Below are 24,648 nucleotides of genomic sequence, written 5' to 3'. Positions count from 1 at the left end.
TATGGCATATACTTCATATGTGAGTGTCTTATGTTTAAAGGAACTGAGAACATCTGGTGTCATAAAAACAATTAATATATTTCATTAAAACATCAATACATCCATTTGCTCCTCAGACATGTAACTTGCGAAACATTTGTGTGTAAGTAAATGCTACAATCACTTTGGAGCAAATCAGACACAGACTATATCGCAAAGGTTTTTTCAAAAGTTTTAAGTTGATTTAATGCCAATTAGAGCAGACACAGACGAGCTTTACATCTTGCCAAATGTCAGCTGCAAGTGCCCCCATGTCAAATACAACGTGACTGTCCCTCTACACAGCCAACAATCCACTTCATCCTCAATCAGACAAGAATTTTCTACAATGCTGATGTGACACAAGGCACCACGTAGCTTTAGGATTTCTTTTGCCCAGAATATGTGGATTTGTAATACCAGGAACAGGGCTGAAGTTCGGATTTATTTCAACTTGAATACTTGAAACTGATAGGTAACTTATTTCGCCTGGCCTTTGGATAAATAAGTAATGTCAAGTCCCTCTACATTAATCAGTGACAGGCCTGTAAGTCAGAATTCTAGACCAGCAGAACTGAGCGATATCACACACTTCTTTCAAGGCTATCAACTAACCATAACCTAACCTGACAATCAATGATTGTAAGATATAAATCTCAAATAACTTTCCAACAGAAATATGCAAGTTTGCTAGTTCAGTCATTGCAAAATACTACTTCAGGACTTTCAAGCTAATTAGTAATTGAGACGTGATTTTGACAGAACTGAAGAATGCATTTGTTACCACACAGTACAAATCTGAGACTTCTGAATCTGAAAACCAGTGTGCATGCTTGTGCCTCTGTTTGAAAGGTTTTTGCCAGCAATAATCTCAGATAATGCGCTTCAAGGAATCCAGTGCAAATTTTATTTTACAAAAAAGCCTAGAGATAGTTTTCATTGTAGAGAAACATATAAAGACAGGGCAGGTCTGTCTTGGTTTTTGTCAACCTGATCCAAGCCTTTGGTATAGTTAGCAGATTAAGATTGAAAATGTTTAAAACCAAGTTTGGCTGACATGTTTATCAATGTGATTTAGTAGGTGTGTAATGTGATAACTGATTATCATCATCAGTGGAGTCCAACAAAGTTATATGTTTCTCCTCAACTTTCCTGCTTATGGTGAAGGAAATCAAATGAATTCCCAAGAGGAACTTGCAAATGGAAAACTGTTCAACTTAAGCAGTTCAAATAAAGACCGAAATCGAAGAGTCAATTTTTCAGACAGTTATTTGCTGATGACCGTGGTTCAGATTTAGATTACTGTTCCTTTAATACATTTAAAGTTTCTGTTTTTTTTAATGTAGGTGACATTGTGTCAAATTTTGTTAATAGTACAAAAATACAGGACACATTAACTGTGGGACAGTTGAAAGCTCCTTCTGGAGAACATGGTTATAATGCACTCAAAGATAGTAAGAACTGGGCCGATGCTGTAAAATATTTGTTCAAAACATAGTAAAACAAAGGCCCAGGTTTTGGATTTATAAATCTCTTAAAGTAGGAAGACAACAACTTACACTTATGAAACCATCAACACTTATACCAAAAAGTGATCACAAATTTGTTATTAAGACATGTCATGAGATGATAGGACAAATGTTGAAAAGTTTGAGAGAGAGCTGTATTTTACGGAGTACCTTAGGGGGATAGAGGTAGGGAGTTGAAGTGTAGGGAAGAAACTTAAGAGCTTACGCTCCAGACAGCTGAAGTCAGTCATCCAAGGTGGAAAGGTTACGGTTGGAAATACAAAAGAAGCCAGTGGAGGATTATTAAGGTGTCAGAGGCTTGATTAGTTGGACGTCATTATTAAGAGAGGCATGGGGCCAAGAGGGATGGGAATTTTAAAGCTGAAGTGAAAGCAGCTCATTGGCTAATACAGGAAAATGAGAATCGGAATATTGGGGAAACAACATTTGTTGCTATGATATGGGCAACAAAATTTTGGATAAGATAATGCAGTGTGGAGCTGGAGGACCACAGCAGGCCAGGCAGCATCCGAGGAGCAGGAAAGTTGACGTTTCAGGTTGGGACCCTTCTTAGAAATGGGGCTGCACAGTTTCAGAGCCGAAGAGATTACCAGAGGGTTGCAGTGGTGGAGAGATCCACTGAGGTCTTTCCAGAGGGAGGAGGATAACTTACTCAAGGTGGGCATTCCGAGCAGAGGCTTTGCAGTGGGGTTATAACTCAATCAGAGATAGTAAGAACTGCTGATACTGGAGTCAGAGATAACACAGTGTGGAGCTGGAGGAACACAGCAGGCCAGGCAGCATCAGAGGAGCAAGCAAGTTAACGTTTTGGGTCAGGGCCCTTGGATGGAAGGTAGGAATCTGACTGGGGAGGGAAAGTTGATAAAACTTAAGTAACAAATATGATACTGTAGAGTTTATAACAGGATGGTGAAATAAGAAGAATTATACACTAAGTCAATGCAAATATTGGTAAGGCTGCTGTAAAATATGCAAAGTTTTGTCTTCAACATTGTACGTTAGATGGGACTTCAAGGATGTTGAGTGGAAGAGTTCAGGAACTTTGCTACAATTATAACAGAGACAAGAGCTTTGAAATATGAGAAAGGACCAGAAACTGACTTCTTTTCACTGAAGGGAGAAGATTTGATAGAAATGTTGAAAAGTATGGGGATAAAAATAAATGAGGAAAAGCTGTCTACACTGGTAGTTGAATCAGTTCATTTAGATTTTACAACTAATTCCATCCCCAAACAAACAACAATTGAACGATTGTGCCTTCCACAAGATGTAAGACGTGAAATGCTGTATTAAATATTGTAGTGAAAGCAAAGTCTATAATAACTTTTAAATGGGTCTTAGATGAAAATAGTGGACAGCGAAGAAGGGTTCTCAGAGTACAATGGAACCTTGATCCAATGGGCCGAGCAGTGACAGATGGTGCTTAATTTAGATAAACGTGAGATGCTGCATTTTGGTAAGGCAAATCGGGGCAGGATTTATACAGCTAATGGTAAGATCCTGATGAGTGTGTTGAACAAAGAGACCTTGGGTTACAGGTTCATAGTTCATTGAAAGTGGAGTCGCAGGTAGACAGGGTAGTGAAGAAGGTGTTTGTTTGTTGACCTTTATTAGCCAGTGCATTGAGTACAGGAGTTGGGATTTCATGGCTGTACAGGACATTATTTAGGCCACTTTTGGAATTTTGCATTCAGTTCTGGTCTCTTTGCTACAGGAAAAGTGGAAGTAAACTTGAAAGGGTTCAGAAAAGATTTCCAAGGATGATGGTGATTTTGGAGGGTTTGAGCTATGAGGAGAGTCTGAATAGGCTGGAGCTTGGGAGGCTGAGGGGTGACCTTATAGACGTTTATAAAATTATGAGGAGCATGGACAGGGTGAATAGCCAAGGTCTTTTTCCCAGGACAGGGGAGTCCAAAAATAGAGAACATAGTTTTAAGGTGAGAGGCGAAGAAGGATCTAAGGGGCAATATTTTTACGTAGAGGGTGGTACATGTATGAAATGAACTGCCAGAGGAAGTAGTGGAGGCAGATAAAATTACAGTGTTTAAAAAGCATCTGGATGAGTACATAAATGGGAATGGTTATGGGCCAAATTCTGGCAAATGAGACTACATTAATTTGGGACATCTGGTCAGCAGGTCCAAGTTGGACTGAGGGGTCTGTTTTTGTGCTATACAACTCTATGATTCTATGACTCGCTAACTCTGTGAAGTGGCCTCTTTCTGTACTGTACATGTTTTGGACTTGCAACCCAAAACAAACCATTTTGCACTTGCAGCCAAGAAGTGCAATATCCATCGGTTTGATGAAGATTGAGGCTATATTTCAGTCAGAACTTAAGGCAGAGGAAACACGGCTGAGCTCCATCTAACAGCTTACTTCCCTGGGCAGAATACCATCACCAAATACACATCTGGATAAAGAAATGTTTCATTAAGCAAGAGAGATCGGCACTTAATGATGTTTATCTGAAGATAATAGTGTACGGGATGAACAGGATCTGATAATTAAGATTAAAATAATTGACGTAATGAGACCTTTTACTTACCAAATAGCAATTTTTTTAGATGATCCATCGAAGACTTCAACTTCTACTATGGTAAGTAAGCTGACACAGCAACAGTGTTACCTAAGGCCAATGTCATACTGTCGAGGGTATGCTGAGATTATTTGACATCATCAAATGAAGGGTTACCCAAGACTACCTTAAATTCTTGGCTGAAAGAAGGAAAATTCCGTCACAGTGCGCAGTTCACAAATTAGAAAAGGATCTTAAGTAATGATGAACAGAACCCAGTGAGCAGTGTTTGAAACAGCAAATCATGTGCCAGACTTCCATACACTAAAGCAGATGAGAGATATAGGATAGATTTTCATCTTCACTGTTTGGTCAGCGATCTGAAATTTAAATCAAGTGGTGTCTGTAAAAGATATGTTTTTTATCTCTGCTCAATTACAGCTTAAATAATGATGGTGAAAATCCATCCAAACACGTTGAAGTTGCCACAGGAATTGAAGGAGAAACAGAAACTGTCCATTATACTACAACAATCATTTTTTAAATGTTTTGTACTAAAGTGTGACCGCGTCTGTGTCTTATATACCAGAATAGTACACAATGCATAAGTTCATGAGAGGATGCACACTTACCTCAATTACCCCATAAGAACATCTGATCAAGTGGTAGCAGCATCAAACAAATAACTAATAATATTCATAGATTCCAAGAGGTGTGGATTAACATGAGATGGATATACCATGGTTGGGGTCACCCAACCAATGTCCATAAAGATATGCTTCGAGGTCTCTGCTGAAGCCACTCTATCAAGCAGGATAGTGTGATTTACACTCTATTTTCACACTGCATGGACCCTTGTTTTTGATGCTACTGACAAGACTAAAAACAAACAATGGAGGAGGCTGCAGGTTTGACCTGCTATTCTGCCCCGTTTGTTTGGAGTGTACAGTAATAATTACCATTGTCAACATTTTCACTCACACTTCCTGTGCATGTGTCATTTTGATTGTAATTTCATGACAGTCAAAAGCAGATAACTGCAACTTCCTCAAAGCAGAAGCAGTCTAATCAGAACCCCTTCAATCTGTAATAGGAACTGGAAAAAGAGGCTGAGTGATTCTAAAATGATTTCATTATAAAATAGGTGATCTTAGATCATTCTCTCGAAACATACCGAATCATGTTAGAGTAAAACATTGCTGTTGTCACAAATGTTCATTTAGTTGGCTTCAAAATTATATATGTATAGAGAGAGATGCAATGTGATTAATTAGGAGCTTTGGCAAGGAGGACTTTCACACCAATAAAAAAAAGTCAGAAAAAAATGCATCATATCATCAAAGGCACATTACTGTCACTATCCCAGTAGCTGAACACGCAACATCATTACTCTGCATTGATGTATATAACACCATTAAAAATAAGCCCCGAGGTGCTCCAGAACGGCATAAGCAAAATTAAAAGGAGAAAAGGAAGCGAAGAAGTGACCAAAGTTTTCTAAACTTTGGCTTTTTCAAGAACTTTAAAGGAGAAGAGGAAGGTGGAAGGATGTAGAGATTGAGTTTGAGTGTGTAGAGTATAGGCATCAAGGAGGGGAAGAGGTTTGGAAGAAGCCAGAGTCAAGAGTTGTGGTAGAAACTAAGCAGATCTGGTAGCATCTGTGGAGAAAAAAAAGAATTAATGTTTCAAGTCCAGTGAAAAACTCTCTTTTTCTCTCTAAAGATCTTCTGAGTTTCTCTAGCACTTTCGGCCTTCTTTTGGTCCAGATTTCCAGCATCCACAGTTCTTTGTCCTTATCAGAAGAGTTGTAACTTTAAAAAGTAACAAGCGGGAGAGATGAACAGTGCTCGCTCAGGCTTATGTCGCAGTTCATTCCTGGCTCTAAATCATGCTGGTCTTCAGTCCTGAATGGGCACTCTGGTTGATTTTCTTTCTCCTGACCCATGAGCCTGAATCTAATTGTAACATTTATGTTGCTGTCCTGGCTGACATCCAAATAAGTCATCATAAGATAAGAATTGAACCCAAGGTTTTCTGCTGCATTACGGTTGGCTCAGTCAAACACTGGATGACTTTTGTCTATAAAACAATTTGGGGGAATCTTTGCATTTGGATTTGTTAATGAGTGTTTGTTTGTCTTTGCTCCCTCTCTTATCAAAAGACTCAGCAAGAGGAATACAGTGCTATAACCTGTTCAACAAGTTCAAAATTTTGTTGTAACATACCTTTCCACTTACTTGCAATTTGCTGTCCTTTTTTCTGACAGCACTTGATACAGTGATGCAAACTACTGGATCTTTCCTTGTCATTATGGCTGGTAATTTGATCGTGCACTGCTTTAAGGACATTTGGTATACAATTGCATTCTAAAGAAAAGAAAATCTTGGAAAAATATATCTTGATGCACTTATTCAGTTGCCTTGATGGAGAGCTGGTTCAGCTGAATTCAGTCTGTGTAAATGGCCAATGCAGTTCCCATTTGCTGCTGTTTTGGTAACTGGGACCTTTAGTGAGTCTGAAAGAGCCTTAAGTGCTTATGACCACAGTAATGAATGAAAATGGCTCCAGAGCACTCCATTAGTTTGAATTGTCACCTTAGCAATAAAGTGCTACTAGCAAAAGTGGGAGGAAGATCCTGTAAGTAAAAACTGTGTGCAGTATTTACTATATAACACTTATGTATTATTTATGAGAAGAGATCTAGCTGGAGCTTGTTCCAATTACAAAAAATAAGGTTTAACTTTTAAAGCTACAATATTTTACAGAGGGGAAAAAAAAACATAAAGATGTTCTCAGTCTTCATTTAGGACCATATTTATTCTCTGCATGTCGTGGTTAACGTTTCTTGCACAGTTCCCAAAGGTAATATTTCAAACCAGTAAAAACAAAACCATTTTATATGTGTGTGAAGCATCACCTAATGAGCTGCAGCATGCTCAGAGTTCCAGGGAATCCAATTGTCAGATGATACTGACTTGAGAATAAAAGCCTGTCGCACCACAAGATAGCATGTTCCAATTTAAAAAAAAATGGGAATCACAAGTAAAAATGAAAGAAAGATAATTCGGGGCACCATCAAACTTCCAAACATTAGATGTCATAAAATTTTAAGCCAAGAAGTCATGACTAGGAATAGCAAGCTAAGGTAAATATTAGGAGGAGGTGAAGTCAGAAGTTCCATAGCTTTACGATCTATGAAAGAGTGTGTTTGGGAAGGAAGTACTGTAATTGATGAGTCTGTCATTCAAGATATAGTGTGGAAGAAAATTATAGGGGTTTTGAAGGAGCTGGATAACAAAGTTCTGAGGAGCAGATGGCCTAGTGCTATTATTGCTGGATTGTTAATCTAGAGACCCAGGTAATATTCTGAGGACCAGGTTTCGAATGCCACTATGGCATATAGTAGAATTTGAATTTAATGTAAAACCTGGAATTAAAAGTTTAGTGATGACCATGGATCCATTGACAATTGTCAGGAAAAACCCATCTGGCTTACTAATATCCATTAGGGAGGGAATCTGCCATCCTTACTTGTTTGGACCTATATATGATTCCAGGTCCACAATAATGTGGTTGACTCCTAACTGCCATCAGGCAATGAGAACGGGCAATCAATGCTGGTCTGGCCAGTAACGCCTTCATTGTGTGAATGAAGAAAATAATATTAAACCTAGACAAATGTGTGAAAATGAGAACAGTGAATGGTTGTAGTTCAGCACAAGAGGTAGGCAGGCCGTCATTACTAATATCAAAAAGCCTCTAATCACCAATCTCTCACTGTTCAGTGTGCCAGCATATTTTCATTGATCCAACCAAATAGTGCCATGTTCTCAATGTAATGTAAAATCATCTACTTGGCCTATAAAGTTCATTTTTCATTTAATTACACCATTGCAATCACTTTTCCTCACTTGGCCAGTTAACTCACCTCCACGGACAACCACCCTTGGGTGAGGTTGATCAATTCTGAGATTGATCAACTTAGCACAACTGATGGATAAAGTGACCTAGTATGATTCTCTGATCTTACTGTTTGCAGTGTTTTCAGCAATTTGGGAAGCACAGTAAAAGGAGTCTAGGGATAAACAATTACCCTTAGAGAGGCAGAGCAGCACCCAACAAAACTAGTTTCAATTCTGGGGTGACTGTATACAGCTTTGCAAGATGGTCCACTGATCCTAGTGAACCCGTTCCATTCCATGAATTGATAGTCCTTGCTCACATCTTGTGGTGGCAATGGAAGACTTGGAGAGGCAATTTCCAGTTGAACTAATCTCCATTTAGATCTGTTTTGCAGCAATTTCTACAGTGGACAAAGGTTACAATAATACTGGAACAGAAAACAAGTGTTTGGTAACATCAACTCGGGCATTGCCCTGAGTAACTGCAGTTCAAATGTCCCCATGCCTCACCATATGCAGTTAACCAGCTTGTTCAAGCCTGCAAGAATTGCCAGTAGCATTGGCTTGAGAACTGATGACTCTGAATTCTCTGGCTGATGTTGTAGGCAGTTCAGAAACTGTCTTTAAATCCATATGTTGTTATTTTTACAAACTGCTTGCATTTTAACTAGGTTTAATTTGCAGCATTTACATTTTGGATAAACTAAAAAAAACTTCTGATTATAGAGAAATGCCAGAGAAGTGAATGCTTTTGCATAATTGTTGGATCTACTGATGATCAATCAAGTATAAAGGGGATAATAGGTTTTGACATTCTAATTATTGTTAATCTCTATTGTTCAGTAGATTTCCCACAAAGCTGGAGGATGTCCTAGGTGATTTTCGTTCTTTAACCCATATTTATTGATGCGTATTTACTCTAGTCTCCAATACTTCTTTCTCTATATTGTAGTCATTCTTAATTTTCTCTTTCTCGTTATTAGATTTTGGTATGCTGGCATTTTTGAAGTGTTGATTATTCAATAAAATAGCATCAAATCCTGAACACAACAATTATTCAGTTCCCTGTGTTACCTGTCCCAATGAGAGCCACAACAGAGGATCAACTTTTATACTTAACAAGAAAGAGTAATTGGACACAAAACGTTAACTCTTTTTCTCTGTCCACAGATGGTGCCAGATCTGCTGCGTTTTTCTAGCACTTCCTGTTTTCATTTCCATTGTCATATATTTTTTGTCTGTTTTAACTTTTGTCATTGAAATTAACTTTAGCACCATTGAATCTAATGCACTTTTCCTAACAGAACAAAGGCCAGTGATGGGTGATATTTCCTGGGAAGTGAAAATATGGCCAGCAATGAGATATGATGAACTATTGATGAGGGTTTGCAGCATTAGTCGTACAGAGTCAAATTGTGTTGCATTTAGATCTCGTAATTGGAAATTCCCTATAATAAGCTGTGCCAGATAAAATCTGAATGCAGGTAGAATTAAAATGTGCATCTTGAAGAGAGTTTAACTCAGACCATATGCAGTAACTGCAGAATTTAATATGTTTCTATTATTTTCTGAAGGAGATAATGGATTTCACTTTTTATGCTGAGGTAAAATCATCTTCTTTAGAAAAATTATAGGTATTCCAGTATTAGTAGATTTTTGAATGTTATGTCAACATGATTTGACTTCATCTATTTTGACCGGTTCCTTGATATTAATGTTTTAGCATGCACAACTTAAAAATTATCTGAAAGAAAGGAATGGTTTAAAAAGAAGTTCAGAATTAATATGTTCAAATGTTAAGTTACAGCCCTAAAGAAAGATGAAAGAAGCAGATTTATTTGAGATATAGAGCAGGTTGTAGACACAGAAACACAGTGCAATGAGTCCAAACCCTACTTATTCATTGCACAGTCTTTAAGCTGGCTGAGTTTATCCTCTTTATATGCATTCATACAGTTCAGCTGTTAATTCAATAATAGCTTTGACTATAACCACAGTTTCAAAAGTTGGCTAGAGCATTTTTGACCTTTATATGAAAACTTTCTCTTTGCAGTTGGACTTTGCTAATGAATCCTGTCAAAATTGACTGTTGAAGATAAGGCTTGGCTCTCAGAAATGTTAATGTGTTTAAAAAGAAATCATTTGGACATGCGTAGTTTAGCCACATGAAACAATTTCTGATTTTTAAGAATTAATTCATGGGATGTCAGTGGTGCTGACAAGGTCATTAATTAATAACTAAATGTACACTCTGCTGATTATCCCTTGGAGCTATTCACACAAGTGCTCTCGTGTTAAATTTAGGTTTACCCCCAAAGTCGCAATTGCCTGCGAAGAAATGGCCCCCAACCACAGCTTTTCCTTCTGATTTATACAATTCTGTATGTGATTCTGAACATTACAGGAGCCACATTAAACTGACTCCCTTTTGGATGCCACCTGCCCCTTTAAGAGAAAAACCTTTTAAGATACATCTTCATTAGTCCATGGTTCTAACCCGTGGAAATGTGGTTAAAAATTCATATACCACAGATGAGTCTCTCAACCCACAATAAAAAAAAAAGACTTGTGGTATAAATAGAACAGATGGCTGCCAGCTGTACAATAAGACTGCTCTAGCACTCGCGAACATGACCAGTGTAACCAATAAGCAGTGGTCTGGTTCACGTGGTCTAGATTGATATCGCACACTCGGCAACCACGCACCGCTTGACAGACTTTCATTTTCTTTCCTTCGAATTATAAGTGATGCTCTTTTTAAAATATGAAGAAGCAGGACATCAAAGTCTTTTACTCTTTATCATGAAGAGGAGGCCAGTCCATGTCCTTGTCCAGAACTCTTAAAAACGATTACATTGGCAAAATCACATAGTTTGAGCTGCTCAGAATGACTAAGAAACTGTCCAATGTGGAACTAAAACAGACTCTGAAGGCCTCAGCTTTAAGCCTTAAGTTGTGTTACATTAAATGAGCTCATCTGGAGCTTGGTAGTGTGCTCGAATTAGCTCCACTGCCCCTGAGCATGGGGGTGAAAAAAGAAGTCAGTCAAAATTCCTACGAATGATTGTTACATAGTTTTAAAATGTTTGTATGTGGACACGTGGTGAAGACAGGATTGGGCTCAACAGTGATGTCCTCAGTCACATACCCCACCAGCACTTACCATGAAGGCACCATCATGCATAAAAAAATGTCTGTTTGAGAACAAACCAAATAGCTGCCAACATCGATGAATCTATTCCAGAATGATTCAGTATCTTCAGGGAAGAACAGAAAAGTGAAGGGAGAAGACATTTCCACACAAATCTAAAACTGAACCAGAGATAATGGATTTTCTGATGAAGGGTCTAGGCCTGAAACATCAGCTTTTGTGCTCCTAAGATGCTGCTGGGCCTGCTGTGTTCATCCAGCTCCACACTTTGTTATCTCTAAAACTGAACCAGTGTGTTACAATGGTATGGCATAATATTCTATATATTCTTCCTGCATTTGAAAAGTTGAGGTAGTAATGCAATAGCATTAATAAGTATTGTTGATTCATTGTACATAGAAGGGTTTTCTTTAATATTGGATTTGCTCCACCTGACTGAGCTTCATCCTCTACATATTGTATGATATCATAAAAAAAATTAAAAACCTTAAATATTCAGATGGATTTTTGTTAACTTTTCCAAGTGAAGAAAATGTGCATCCAAATTTTTGATGTTGCGATTTCATTCTCCATTTAATGTAAGTACAAACAATGCTGCCGCTGTTGGATGATGTACTTAAAGCATTACTGTACAAGTTTACATTAGCAGTTTTCTTTCTTCATTCATGGGATGTGGACTTCATTGGATGGGTCAGCGTTTATTTGCCCTCTTGAGAAGGTGATAATGAGCTGCCTTCTTGAACGCTGACAGTCTATTTGCTGTCAGACCTACAAAGCTGTTGGTAATTCATTTCCCGGACTTTGACTCTGAAATACACTGAAATAACAGCAACATATTTTGAAGTAAGGTTAGTCAGTGGCTTAAAGGGAAACTTGCAAGTGGTGGTGTTACCATATATCTGCTGTCCTTATCCTAGATGGTAGTGTTAGTAAATTTGGAATGAGCTGTCTAAGGAGCCTTGGAGAATTTCTGTCATGCATCTTGTAGATGGTACACACTGCTACTACTGTGTGTTGCTAGTGGAAGATTGAATGTTTGTTGGTGAGGTGCCAATCAAGTGAGCTGCTTTACCCTGAACTTGTGCTATTGGAGCTGCAGCCATCTAAGCAAGTGGGCAGTATGCCATCATATTCCCAACATGAGTCTTGCAGATGGTGCACAGGTTTTGGGGAGCCAGGAGGTGTGTTATTCATTGCAGGATTCCTAGCCTCAGATTTGCTAATGTGTTAATGTATATTGTCCAGTTCTGCTCCTGATCAATGGTATCATCCATGATGTTGATCCTGTGGTACTCAGAATGAAAATACCATTGAATGTCAATGCAATCATTAGATTCTCTCTTGTTAGAGACGTAAAAGTTAATTGCCATTTATCAACCCAAACCTGGATATTGTCCAGATCTTGCCACATTTGGACATGGACTACTTCAGTATCTGAGGAATAGCAAACAATGCCTAATATTTTGCAGTCGCCAGTGTACGTAACCACTGCTGACCTTGTTATGGTCAAGCTCATTGATTAGGATCTGCAGATGATTGGACCTAGGATGAATTCCTGCAGAGATGTCCTGGAGCTGAGATGACTGCCCTCCAGAAAGTATAACCATCTTGATTTGTGCTGAATATGTTGCCAACCAGCAGACAGTTTCCATCCTGATTCCTAGTGACTCTTGGTTTATTGGAGATCCTTGAAGCCACACTCGATCAAATGTGGCCTTGATGTCAAAGGCAGTCACTCTCACCCCACCTCTGGAATACAAATACTTTTTCCATGTTTGAGCTAAGGCTGTGATGAGATTAGGAGCTGAATGACTCTTGTGAACTCAAACTGGGTACAAGTGAGCAGGTTATGATTCGACAAATGTTGCTGAATAACACTGAAAATTGAGAACACAGCCTGATTGGATTTGTCCTTTCTTTTTTGTATACAGGACATACCTGGGCAATTGCCCATACTGTCAGGTAGATACCAGTGCTGTAGCTTTTGTAACTGGAATGGCTTGGTTAGGGATACCGCAAGTCATGGAACTCAAGTCTTTATTGTTTTTGCTGGAATGTTGTCAGGGCCAATAACCATAGCAGTATCCAATGTCTTCAGCCACTTCCTGATATCTTTTGAAGTCTCCCGGGGCAACACGCTTCCAAATGTTTCCATTATTCATATTGACAGAAATTTATACTGGAATTATAAAAACAAGGAATGCTTCTAGAACAGTAAAAATTTGAACTAAACTATAAGTTGTGACTGCCTGTGCCATCATGCCAGAACCATTGGTGTGAAATTATATTAACTTGTGCCCAATTTTTGCCCTTTGATCTGTAAAATAATGTCCGTGTCGTCTGTGCATATGTGTGGGTTGAATTGGTCCAGGTGTCATATTGATGCAGCTGTTGGCAGCACACAGTGAGCATATACCTGAAGAATGCAAACAATCTAGAATGTCAATCAGCATGCAATGCTTACTTGATTTCAGTGTTGTCACTTTGGATGGTAGTGCAACACTCTCTTTTAAGCTTTTTACAACTAAATATACATTAATCACTTGGAAGGGTCTCCAACCATAACTCTATATAAGGAGATCATCAACTACTTGGAGTTTAGTTGCTGTTTTCTTTTCTGGCTGTTGCGATAATGTTTCAAGTTTTTTGGTATTTTCACTAGTTGTTTCAAGTTTCACGTATTTATAGGAGGGAGTGTGCTAAGTGCTGCTGAGTGTTTTGCTGTCTAGGCCTCTATGCCACCAGTTGGGCTCAGATATGGGTGCACAATATAGACATTTCCCTTGGAATAGAGCATTACTTGAAGTATTAAAACAGGTCAGGCAGAAAAGGACAAATTGCTAGAAGAAGGAGGAGGAGGGTGAGAAGAATTATTGCGCTTTCTGCATTGCAATTATAAAGCATTGTTTGGAAACCCTGTGTTTGAGGGTTTATCAATTTGACCTCCTATATGCTCGGCCTTCACAAGAAGAAGAAGAAGAAACCATGTAAAATTCAACAGTAACTGTGGAATCTGGGGAGATAAAACAGCATTATAAATATTTCCATCTGCCTGGCTGTTATAATTAACCTACCTCAGCAAAACAAAATGTACAGTGCTAGAGTCTTGTCTGTTCTTTAGCTTTTGATAAACAGTGCTGTCAGTCTAAATTGGCCTCAATAGACTTGAAATAAAACAAAAGAAGTATGTTTTCTTGCAAGTTGTTCTTTCTTTAAATTCACACCACAATCAGATTTTAAAAAGAAAAATCTACCCCAGTGAGCATATTAAATTCCATTAAAAGGTATTAAACAGTGTTCTGTTCAACAATTGGGCTTCCTCTTTAAATTTTTTACCTCTGCACATATTTTTTTTGAAATAACCAGCAATAGATGACTTTCAACAATTCTCCGGGGTATGACTTCTTCCTCCTAATATGTTTATTGAAAAAATATCCATTCAAAGAATCCTTAAAACATGCTTTTCAATTTACTGTACCTTACCTGATTGTTTTCCTCAATTCTGCTTTATTATTGGAGGTAAATATAATTTTATTTTGGCACAAGTACAAGTGAAGAAAAATCTAAAGTGACACATTGTTGAGGTTGGTTGGCTTGCTGAGCTGCTTTGTTGCTCCGCAGACGTTCTGTTACCATGCTTGGTAACATCCTCAGTGCAGCCTCTGATGAAGCGGTGCGCTTTCCCAGCTGGTTTTTAAACTCTGGGGTCTGTTGCGATGGATTGCCTCATTTCCGAGTTTCCTCCATAGTGGAATGCATATGGGGTCAAGATCAATGTGTTTATTAATAGCATGCTTCGTGGAGTGCCATGCTTCCAGGAATTCTCGTGCTTGTCTCTGTCTAGCCTGTCCCAGGATCTTGGTGTTGACCCAGTCGAAGTGGTGGTTCTCCTTGTCCATGTGGATTGAGATGAGTGAGTATTGGTCATGTCTTTGTGTAGCCAGTTGGTGTTCATGTACTCTTGTTGTTAGTTTCCTTCCTGATTGTACGATGTAGTGTTTCTCACAGTCTCTGCAGAGGACCTTGTAGATGATATTGGCCCTGTCCATGGCGGGGAGTGGGTCTTTAGTTCTGGTGAGCACTTGTCGTAGGGTTGATGTGGGCTTGTGTGTCACTCTGATGCCCAGCGGTCATAGAAGTCTTGTGGTGAGTTCTGACGTGTTCCTGATGTAAGGTGCGTGATCAGTGTGTCAAGGCGCGTACAATCTTTCTGATGCTGTTCCTGCCGGCATCTCCTGACCCAGTTCTTTGGATCTCCGTTATCCTTGAACACTTGGAAGAGGTATTCCTCCTCCTCTTGGCGTAGTTCTATGTTGCTGCAGTGTGTTGTTGCCCTTTTAAATAGTGTTCGCTGGTACAGATCTACTCCGAAACCTTACTAAAGTGATACAATTGTTTGGGTACCATCATAGGAACTGCAGAGAATCAAGTAGAGATTGACTATGATCTGAGCATAATATGGATGAAGAAGAAATGCAGACTTGCTAGAATCAATCATGCTCTGAAAACAGATAAAAAGAGATGGTTGAGTACAAGTATGTGAATAGTAGATTAAATTTAGAAATGTGAGTGCAAGGCTTCTGTGAATTGGAAAACCTATACCTGTTCTGATTTAGTTTCTACAGACATGGACCTCCTAGCATGCAGGAAGACTATTGGTCTGCTCAAGACTTGAATACTTCTCCTATTTCTGAAAAGGATCTTCCAATATTTCTTTCCTACTGCTGGACAGAATCCAAGTCTTTGACATTGAGCCTGTCTTTATCTTCATTGCAATCTTTTTGATCATTTGGTGCTACTATGGTCATTATTCCTTTGAGATAGAGGCTCCAGGAAAGGAGGGGATGGGTATCTGGCAACAGACCCCATTGCTGATGCAGCCCACCTCAAGCTGCATTCCTTGCCATCACTTTCTGCTCTCTGAATGTGAAAAGCAACTGAAAAATGGTTGTGACATGGGTTGCTGAAGTTCAGGTTCTGCAGCTTTGAACAGGCTGGGAGTAGATGGGTTAGGTAGTTAGAGGAATAGAGTTGGTGGTTGCTAGCTGGATGCAGAAGATCACCATGGACTGTCCAGGTCAATTTGCCAATATATGGTTTTCATTGTGTACGTGAAGTGCATCCTATATTCATTACCTTTGTATTCTCTTATGCTGGCTTTTAATGAAAGTTCATGTTTGGAATCATCTGAATGCTTGCCTGTATGTGATTCTCTCCTATAGCACCAGTGGGCAAAATAGTAGTGGTAACTCAAAGGAGGTCTTCAGATGTATCTAAGGACAGTGTAAACTGTGTGGTGTGGGATTCCAACTTCGTGTCAGAATGGGTTTTCATGTGTCAGCCATGCTTGCCATGCCATGTGTGCCAATGGGAGGCAATGCTGGATTGCCAGTGCTTCTTGTGGTGCATTACAACCTTTCAAAGATGCTGCAGGAGCAAGGGATGCCAGTGTTTTGTGGATGTCCACAGAATTGCAAGTGGATCTGGGAATGATGTGTGACAAGATGGGAATAGAATCAGATGTCAGGGTTCCATTGTGCTAAGTTTAAATTGTTAATGAAACATTTTTGGTAACATATGGCTAGAAATCTCGTTGTGCCTTCTGCTGAGAATCTCTCAACGAGGGTAACACAACTCAAACTTGGCCAAAAAAAGTGTAAGTTTCAAACCATGGACTTTACTGCACCACTGTCAATTCATTCTTCTGCAGGACCCTGAAACTTTGAATTTGCCTTTATTTCTCAATATGTCATTTCACTTAAAAGCCACAGTTTTTTGAAAATCATAGTTACGTCATTTAATCACTCGTACGTAATTTGCCTTATCTCCTCTCAAATTTTTTTTTAAACCACGGCAGTGTCCTGCGTTTAGTTGGCCTTGGCTCTTCACCTAGATTTCTCAACATATTTTATAGAAAGTACATTTTTGGCTTTGAATCTTAAATCACATTCGTTTGTATGTGAAAATCTTCAAATCTTAATCCACTATATATCATATCCTATTCATTTGATTGTAATATACAGAATCATGAAGGCGATAAAGTTTGAAATAACAGATATCTTGCCCATCTGCAAGAAAACGTTCTTTTTTATGTTGCATTGCTATAAACATTGCACTTTAGAGTATCATGGGAGATAACAGACAATGTGGTTTATGATGGTACATGAGTTTGGAGGTCAATGAAACTTGTCTGACGGTGCCAATTGCACGTTGGATCATAAATAGCAAAGGTTCTTTTGAAACTGGTAATAGCTGGGCCACTTTTGAAAGTTTGTTTGTGAATGGATGACCGTTATGTGGAAGATTCTACAGCAAGAAAGATTTGCATTTATACAATGCCTTATCAAGGCTCTCAGAAACATCTCAAAGCATACAATGAGCCTCTTTGAAATGCAGTGATAATAGTTCTGCAATTCATTAGTAGTTTGATACTCTTTCACACAGAAGTGGTTTACATCTCAAGTTTGACATTGAAATAACAAATGTTTTGTTTGCAGAAGACAATCTCCAGAGTGGCACAGGGAAATGGTAAATAGACCAATCTAAATAGCAGAACTAAATTTAATATTTTTCAGTGGAAACTTCTCATTTAAGAGGCTGTTTATCCTTTGGAATTCTCTTCCACAGAGAGCAGTATTGAATAGATTCAAGGCTGTGCCAGACAGAATTTTGATTTACAATGGTGTCAAAGGTTTCAAGGGTCAAACAGTAATACAGTGCCAAAATCAGATCTGTCATGATGTTATTGAATCGTAGTGCAGGCTTGATGGGCCAAATGGCAGACACCTGCTGCAATTTCTTATAATTTTGATATGACTCTGTGACTCGACGATATATATTGGAGAGACAGAGCAGAACTATTTAACTCCATAAGGAGTCTGGCAGAGTAGGTGGTAGAAGAGGTACACAATTTAGCAAGTGAAGCAATGGTAGCATTTATGACTACATGGCCACTTGATTTTACTAATGAGGGTCTAAGGCCTATTCAACTCTCTTTCAAAATTATTTCATTTAAGATCTCAGAATTCTTCAGTGGCTGTCTGTTGGTGAATTTATGCATTCTTCCTATGGATCCATGATGACTGGGATTACTTCCTAATTCTTTAAGCAATATGATCCTTGCAAGAGCAGACTGGCATAACTCCCCTTCTAGAAATTCTTTTAATTTAAGGTAACAAAAAAACTACTGGTCATACATACACTTTTTTTTAATCAGTAAAATAAAACAAGAATTTTAACAATAAATCACGATTCAAAATTTGCCTTTGCTTTTCTTGCTTTGTCAGTCTTTATAGCAATTCAGAGATAACAAGGTGTAGAGCTGGATGAACACAGCAGGCCAAGCAGCATCATAGGAGCAGGAAAGCTGACGTTTCGGGCCTAGACCCTTCTTCAGAAAATTCAGACTGGTTTAACAACACACAGTTTCATTTAAAAAAAAGTGTAGTTTGCTTTGTCTAGTTTTGATTTAGTCAACTTGCTTGTCTTGTAAAGACCACTGCATTTGATCAGGAATTTTATCGTGTTTTGTTCATTGTGTGAGATGAGAGCTGAATAATGTAATGGCCAGCCTATCGCATTTTCCTGAATATGTAATGTGGACTTACTCAGCTGAAGAGATGACCGGTGAATCGCTTATGAAACTATATGTACAAAAATCACTCTCCTACTTTCTCCCACTCCATTCTCTCACTGTCCTGTTGGGTAGACATAAAATTGACTTTCCTTCTGTTAGTATAAACCAGCGCAATGCAAAATGCTACAAAATTTGTAAGATAAATTCTGTTGCCGGATGATTTGTTTAGGGGAGGCAGTAGCCAAGTGTCATTATCACTAGAGTATTAATCCGGAAACTCAGCTAATATTCTAGAAACCCCACTCTGAATCCTGCCACGATAAAGCCATAAAAACCTATGGAATTAAGAATCTACTGGTGACCATGAAACCATTCTCAATTGTCGTAAAAACCCATCTGGCTCACCAATATCTTTCAGGGAAGGAAATCTGCTGTCCTCACTTGGTCTGGCTACATGTGACTCCAGACCCACAGCAATGTGGTTGACTCAATTGCTCTATGAAATGACCTAGCAAGCTTCTCAGTTGTATCAGTCGCTACAAAGCCTCAAAAACAAAGCAAAAGCAGACAGAGCAGCTGGCTCTGGCCGCTATACCAGAAAAAAGAATGGCAGAAACAGCTCTGTTGACCCTTCAATGTCCTCCTTCCTAACATCTGGGGGCTATTGCCAAAATTGGGATAGTTGTCTTACAGACTAGTCAAGCAACAACCTGACATAGTCATACTCATGGAATCATACCTTACAATGTCCCAGTCCCACCATCATTACCATCCTGGAATATGTTCTTTCCCATCGGCAGCACAGACTCAGCAGAGATGGCAGCACAAGGGTGCACAGTCAGGAGGTAGTTTCACTGGGAGTCCTCAACACTGGCATTGGACCCCATGAAGTCTCATGGCATCAGGTTAAATATAGACAACAAAACGTCCTGCTGATTACCATGTACCACCCTCTCTCAGCTGATGAATCCTTACACCTCGATGTTGAACAACAGTCGGGAGGAATCACTGAGGATGGCAAGGGCATAAAATGTACCCTGGGTAGGAAAATTCAATGTCCACCACTAAGATTGGCTCAGCTGACTGAGCTTGTGGGCTCCTAAAGGGCATAGCTGCTAGATACTATTAACAACTATCAACAACCATTGATTTGAAACTTGATCAATTATATAAATATTGGGTCGACAAGTGCAAGTGAGAGACTAGATATTCTGTGATGAGTGACTCACCCCCTGACACCCCAAATGCTTTTCATCATATATAAGGCACAGAAGTAGAATGTGATGAAATACTGACTAATTGACTGGATGAGTGCAATTCGAACACACGTAGAAGTTGAAAAGCCCCCCGGGGAAAACAGCATACTTAAATGATTACCCGCCTAGAACCTCAAACATGCACTACCTCCCCGATCAGCACACAGTGACACTAGTGTATACCTTTTACAAGATATACTGCAGCATTTCATCAAAGTTTCTTTAAAAGGATCTTCCAAAATCCCCATCCACTGCCATCTCAAAGACCATGAGCAACAGGCACATGGAAATACCACCAGCCCTCTGTTCTTTTCCAAGTTGCTCACTATCCTGATTTGGGAATATGTCAAGTTATTTCATCATTGATTGTTCAAAGCCCTATAACTCCTTACCCAATAGCACTGTTGGAGTACCTATACTGAGATGTGGTGTTTCCTAATTTTGGTTCACCACTATCTTTTCAAGTGCCCTACGGATGGGCAGTAAATGCCAGCAATGTCTATATTACACATGTGAATAAATTAATAACGTATTTAGAAATTGAAAAAAAAGTATCCTAGTCTAATCCACTTGATTGGTGATTTCTTATGAGCTTTTGTACTTTCTTTAGAACACCACCAGTCAGCAGTACAGAGTTATACTGCCAGCCCCGAAGTCCATATTGGCTTAAGCCATCCAGAATTATGTGTACTCGTACTTCCACAGTATCCAAACACTTTTTTTTTAAAAAGGTGTATGAAATCTCAATAGCATGACTACAAAGCAGGGTAGAAATTTCTGATAATATGACGATGCCATACTTCTTGCCCTGTCTGCTTCTGTGCAGGCTAGTTTAAAACACCAGGATGCTCACTGGCAAAATTATCAGCCCTCCAAGAAAAAAGAAAAGGAAATGGTTCTTTCTTTTTAAAAGCAGAAACAAGGCCATCACTGTTATTAAACAAATGCCGTCTTCTTGATTTCTAAATTACCAGTGTTCTGTACTTCAGCATGGATGCTGTGCCCAGATAACTTCTTTGTATTTTGGGTGACATCATGAAGAAAGTGTCAGTTTTGGAAATGACCCAGGCTGTTCCAGACATTGTGTAGCTTCACATGGGCCTATGGGACAATGCCAGTCCTTTCAAACATTATGATAAAATGTTTATTTGAACTGAAAAGAAGATTTCTTCAAAACACAAAAAAGTCTGTAAATAGAATGCAGGAATGCCTTAAAATGCAACGGTTTATCTTTAACTAACTTTGTACAATGGGTTCAAAGTTTGCAGCTGGTCCTTAGAGAGGCTCTTCCTTTAGAACCCATAAATGTAAGCCTTCCACTGTCTCAAATTTTGTTTAGTTAACACTGGTGAATACTGCATGCCATTTCCATTTCCATCATCCTCTCCTGTCACATAGGATCACCAATATCTGATTTCCATGCAACTTGTGCTCCTTGTTATTATCTGTGCTGTGGCAGTGGCTGTGTGCATTTGGAAAATTGGGAAGTATAATACATTATAACAAATAACATATCAACAAAGATTTGCAAGCTGAATTCACTTTCTAACTTGCTTCCTTCCTTTAATGGCACAGTTCCATGGATCCAGCCTCTGGTACCTTACCGAAATGGCTATCCTTTATGCATAAGGGGAGGTTAGTGTGCACTAGCAGCTCATTTAATATAGCAGACATCACATCCACAGACAGATAGCCATGGAGGTATACAGCACAGAAACAGGCCCTTTGAACCAACTTCTCCATGCCAACCAAATATCCTATATAAATTAGGTCCCATTTGCCAGCTGTTGGTCGAGATCCTTCTAAGCCCTTTCTATTCATATACCCACCTAGATGGCTTTTAAATGTTGCAACTGCACCAAGCTCACCATTTCCTCTGGCAGCTCATTTCATAAATGCACCACCCTCTGCATGGTAATGTTGCCCCTTAGGTCCCTTTTATAGTTTTCCCCTCTCACCTTAAACATGTGCCCTCTAGTTTTGGACTCCACTACCCCAGGGAAAAGACTTTTTCTATTTACCCTAACCATGCCCCTCATGGTTTTATAAACCTCTATAAGGTCACCCTCAGTCTCAGACACTCCAGCGAAAATAACCCCAGCCTATTCAGCTTCTCCCTATAGCTCAAACCGTCCAACCCTGCAAGATCTTTCTAAACCATTTCTGAACCTTTTCAAGTTTCACAACATCCTTCCTATAGGAGGGAAACCAGAATTGCATGTAATACTCCAAAAGTGGCCAAACCAATGTCCTGGACAACAGCAGCATGACCTCCAAACTCCTATACTCAATGCACTGACCAATACCAAATGCCTTCTTAACTATCACTTGTACCTGCAACTCCACTTTCCAGGAACGATCAACCTGTACTCCAAGGTCTCATTGTTCAGCAATACTCCCCAGGACCTTATCATTAAGTGTATAAGTCCTGCCTGATTTGCCTTTCCAAAATGCAACACCTCACATTTATCTAAATTAAATGCCATTTGCCACTCCTTGGCCCAATGGCCCACCTAATCTAGATTCCGTTGTACTCTGAGAAAACCTTCTTTGCTGTCCACTACACCTCCAATTTTGGTGTCATCTGTAGACTAACTAACCATAACTTCTGTATTCACATCCAAATCATTTATATAAATGACAAAAAGCGGTGGACCCAGCACTGATCGTGGTGGCACACCTCAGGCAACAGGCCTCTAGTCTGCAATGCAACCATCTACTACCAACCTCTGTTTTACACATTTGAGATCCAAATAGCTAGCTTTCCCTGTGTTCTGTGAGATTTCTTGTTATTGCTTGACAAATACATACATGCTCTTTCTACCTTACTTACTGCTGACTGTGGTTCAAAGCTGAAGTATTACTGGACTGTAGCCGTCAGTACCAAAGTTTTAGTATGGTTATAAAGTGAATTCTTGAGGATGCCGGAAAAACAATATTCATTAAAGTATAGAGATTTTACAAGCATACATTAAAGTTGACAATAATTGGTGGCTCAGCAGAATTTCAAAGCAGTGTTTAATGTAGAGTTTTGGGGCAATGGTGTGACTATGTAGTGGTTACATTTCATCTATGCAAGTTGATCTTTGGGACGACAAAAATCAAAAGTAACTGAACTAAATGCTTTTGTGTTGAGTCACTTCCCTATGGTATGGAGACCCCCCCCCACTCATATAAACATACACAGATACTCTCAAACTCACACACACTGCAGAATTAGAGGGCACACACTTTATGGTAAATCTGAGGATTGGAGAATAATTACAACATTCTATTTAAATGATATTTAAATGTTGTCTTGTGGTAATTGTACAATCACAAACTGCAATTTAATGTCGGCATTTTTTTTTAAAAATGGCAGCATATTATATTCAGAGCTGACTCTAAATATAGGATTGTGTTATTAAAAAGGTTCATTTAGCACCTTAATATAGCACAAAGAATACATATGTTTTAAATTCAAATGTAAAATTTCATACATCATAACTTATTTTGTGACTGACTGTCGTAGTAGAATAATGAATGATCCTACATGACTTGTACTGAAATAAAGAACAGAAAATTGCTTAAAGTATAAAGTAAAAGCAGAACACATTAATTAGTTTGAAATCCTGATTGTCATTTAATATTCTACTCGTGGATAAGCCCACACACACATAATACTGACTAATTCAAAGTTCAAAAGCAGACATCGTTGGGAAAGCCCAGCAAGTCTGGTGGCATCTGTGGAGAGAAATCAGAGTTAATATTTCAGGTCTATTGATCTTTCTTCAGAACTAGATGGAAACATTAATTGTGATTTCTCTCCATAGATGCTGCCAGACCTGCTGAACTTCTCCAGCAATTTCTGCTTTTTTTTCCTGATTTTTCAGCACCTGCCATTCTTTTGGTTTTTATTTAATTCAAAGCATGTTGTGAATTACCCTTATTGATCAGATTAATTGATTCCTGTCTTTATTAGTTTAGCTTAACTTGTGTCGATGTGAGTAAATACTAAATGATGTACAGTTTGTACTGTACTGCTGTTTGCATGGCTTTGCATTGTGTCAAAAGGCCCATTCTCTACTGTCTTATTATTGAGACTACCAATGAAATCTCTCTTTAGTAACCAGCATTGCTTTAGTGTACTCTATGTTCTTGTTCATGTTGGGTCCCACTAAGCCCACTTAAACTTGTAACTTATCTTTTTCATTTAGGTGCTGACCTTCCAGTATTTTCTGCTTCATTTCAGAGTTCCTTCAGTGACAGTTGATTTTCAAACCTGTGTCTGATTTACCAAGTTCTCAGTGAGTCTGACAATGAGTGCTTTTGATAAGTGGGTCCTTAGAAATGGGAAATTGACTCTTGATTCTGACTAATTTCCATTCAGTTCTTTTGCTTTTAGTCCATATTTCATCAGGTGACGAAGGGGTGTGGCACTTGAATCTTTCTTCACCCTATACTGCTCAAGTTGAAAAAGTTAGTTTTATTTTTAAACCCCAGTTATGATACTCGGTGGAACTGGAAGCTTTGGCTCCTATGTGATTATCGTGCAAGTTTGTATCAGAACCTAGCGCTATGTTATCAGTGGAGCCGAGCATCAGACTGTGTTTGTCAATTGTTCCTTAGATCTGTTCAAACAAATACGCATATGTTCGTGAACTTCACTGTGCAGCCAGTGATTACTGCCTTGCCTGTCCTTCATAACATTTCAGACTT

The 24,648-nt window shown here is 38.9% G+C and overlaps 1 protein-coding gene across 13 annotated transcripts in view; it reads left to right on the top strand.

The window, feature by feature from the left end:
* Positions 1–24,648, top strand: part of sox6 (SRY-box transcription factor 6) — a 624,359-nt gene that overhangs the window by 303,365 nt on the left and 296,346 nt on the right. The window lies entirely within an intron of this gene.

Source organism: Stegostoma tigrinum, chromosome 17 (assembly GCF_030684315.1).
Source record: "Stegostoma tigrinum isolate sSteTig4 chromosome 17, sSteTig4.hap1, whole genome shotgun sequence".
NCBI lineage: Eukaryota > Metazoa > Chordata > Chondrichthyes > Orectolobiformes > Stegostomatidae > Stegostoma > Stegostoma tigrinum.
This window is presented reverse-complemented; position numbering and strand designations above follow the sequence as displayed.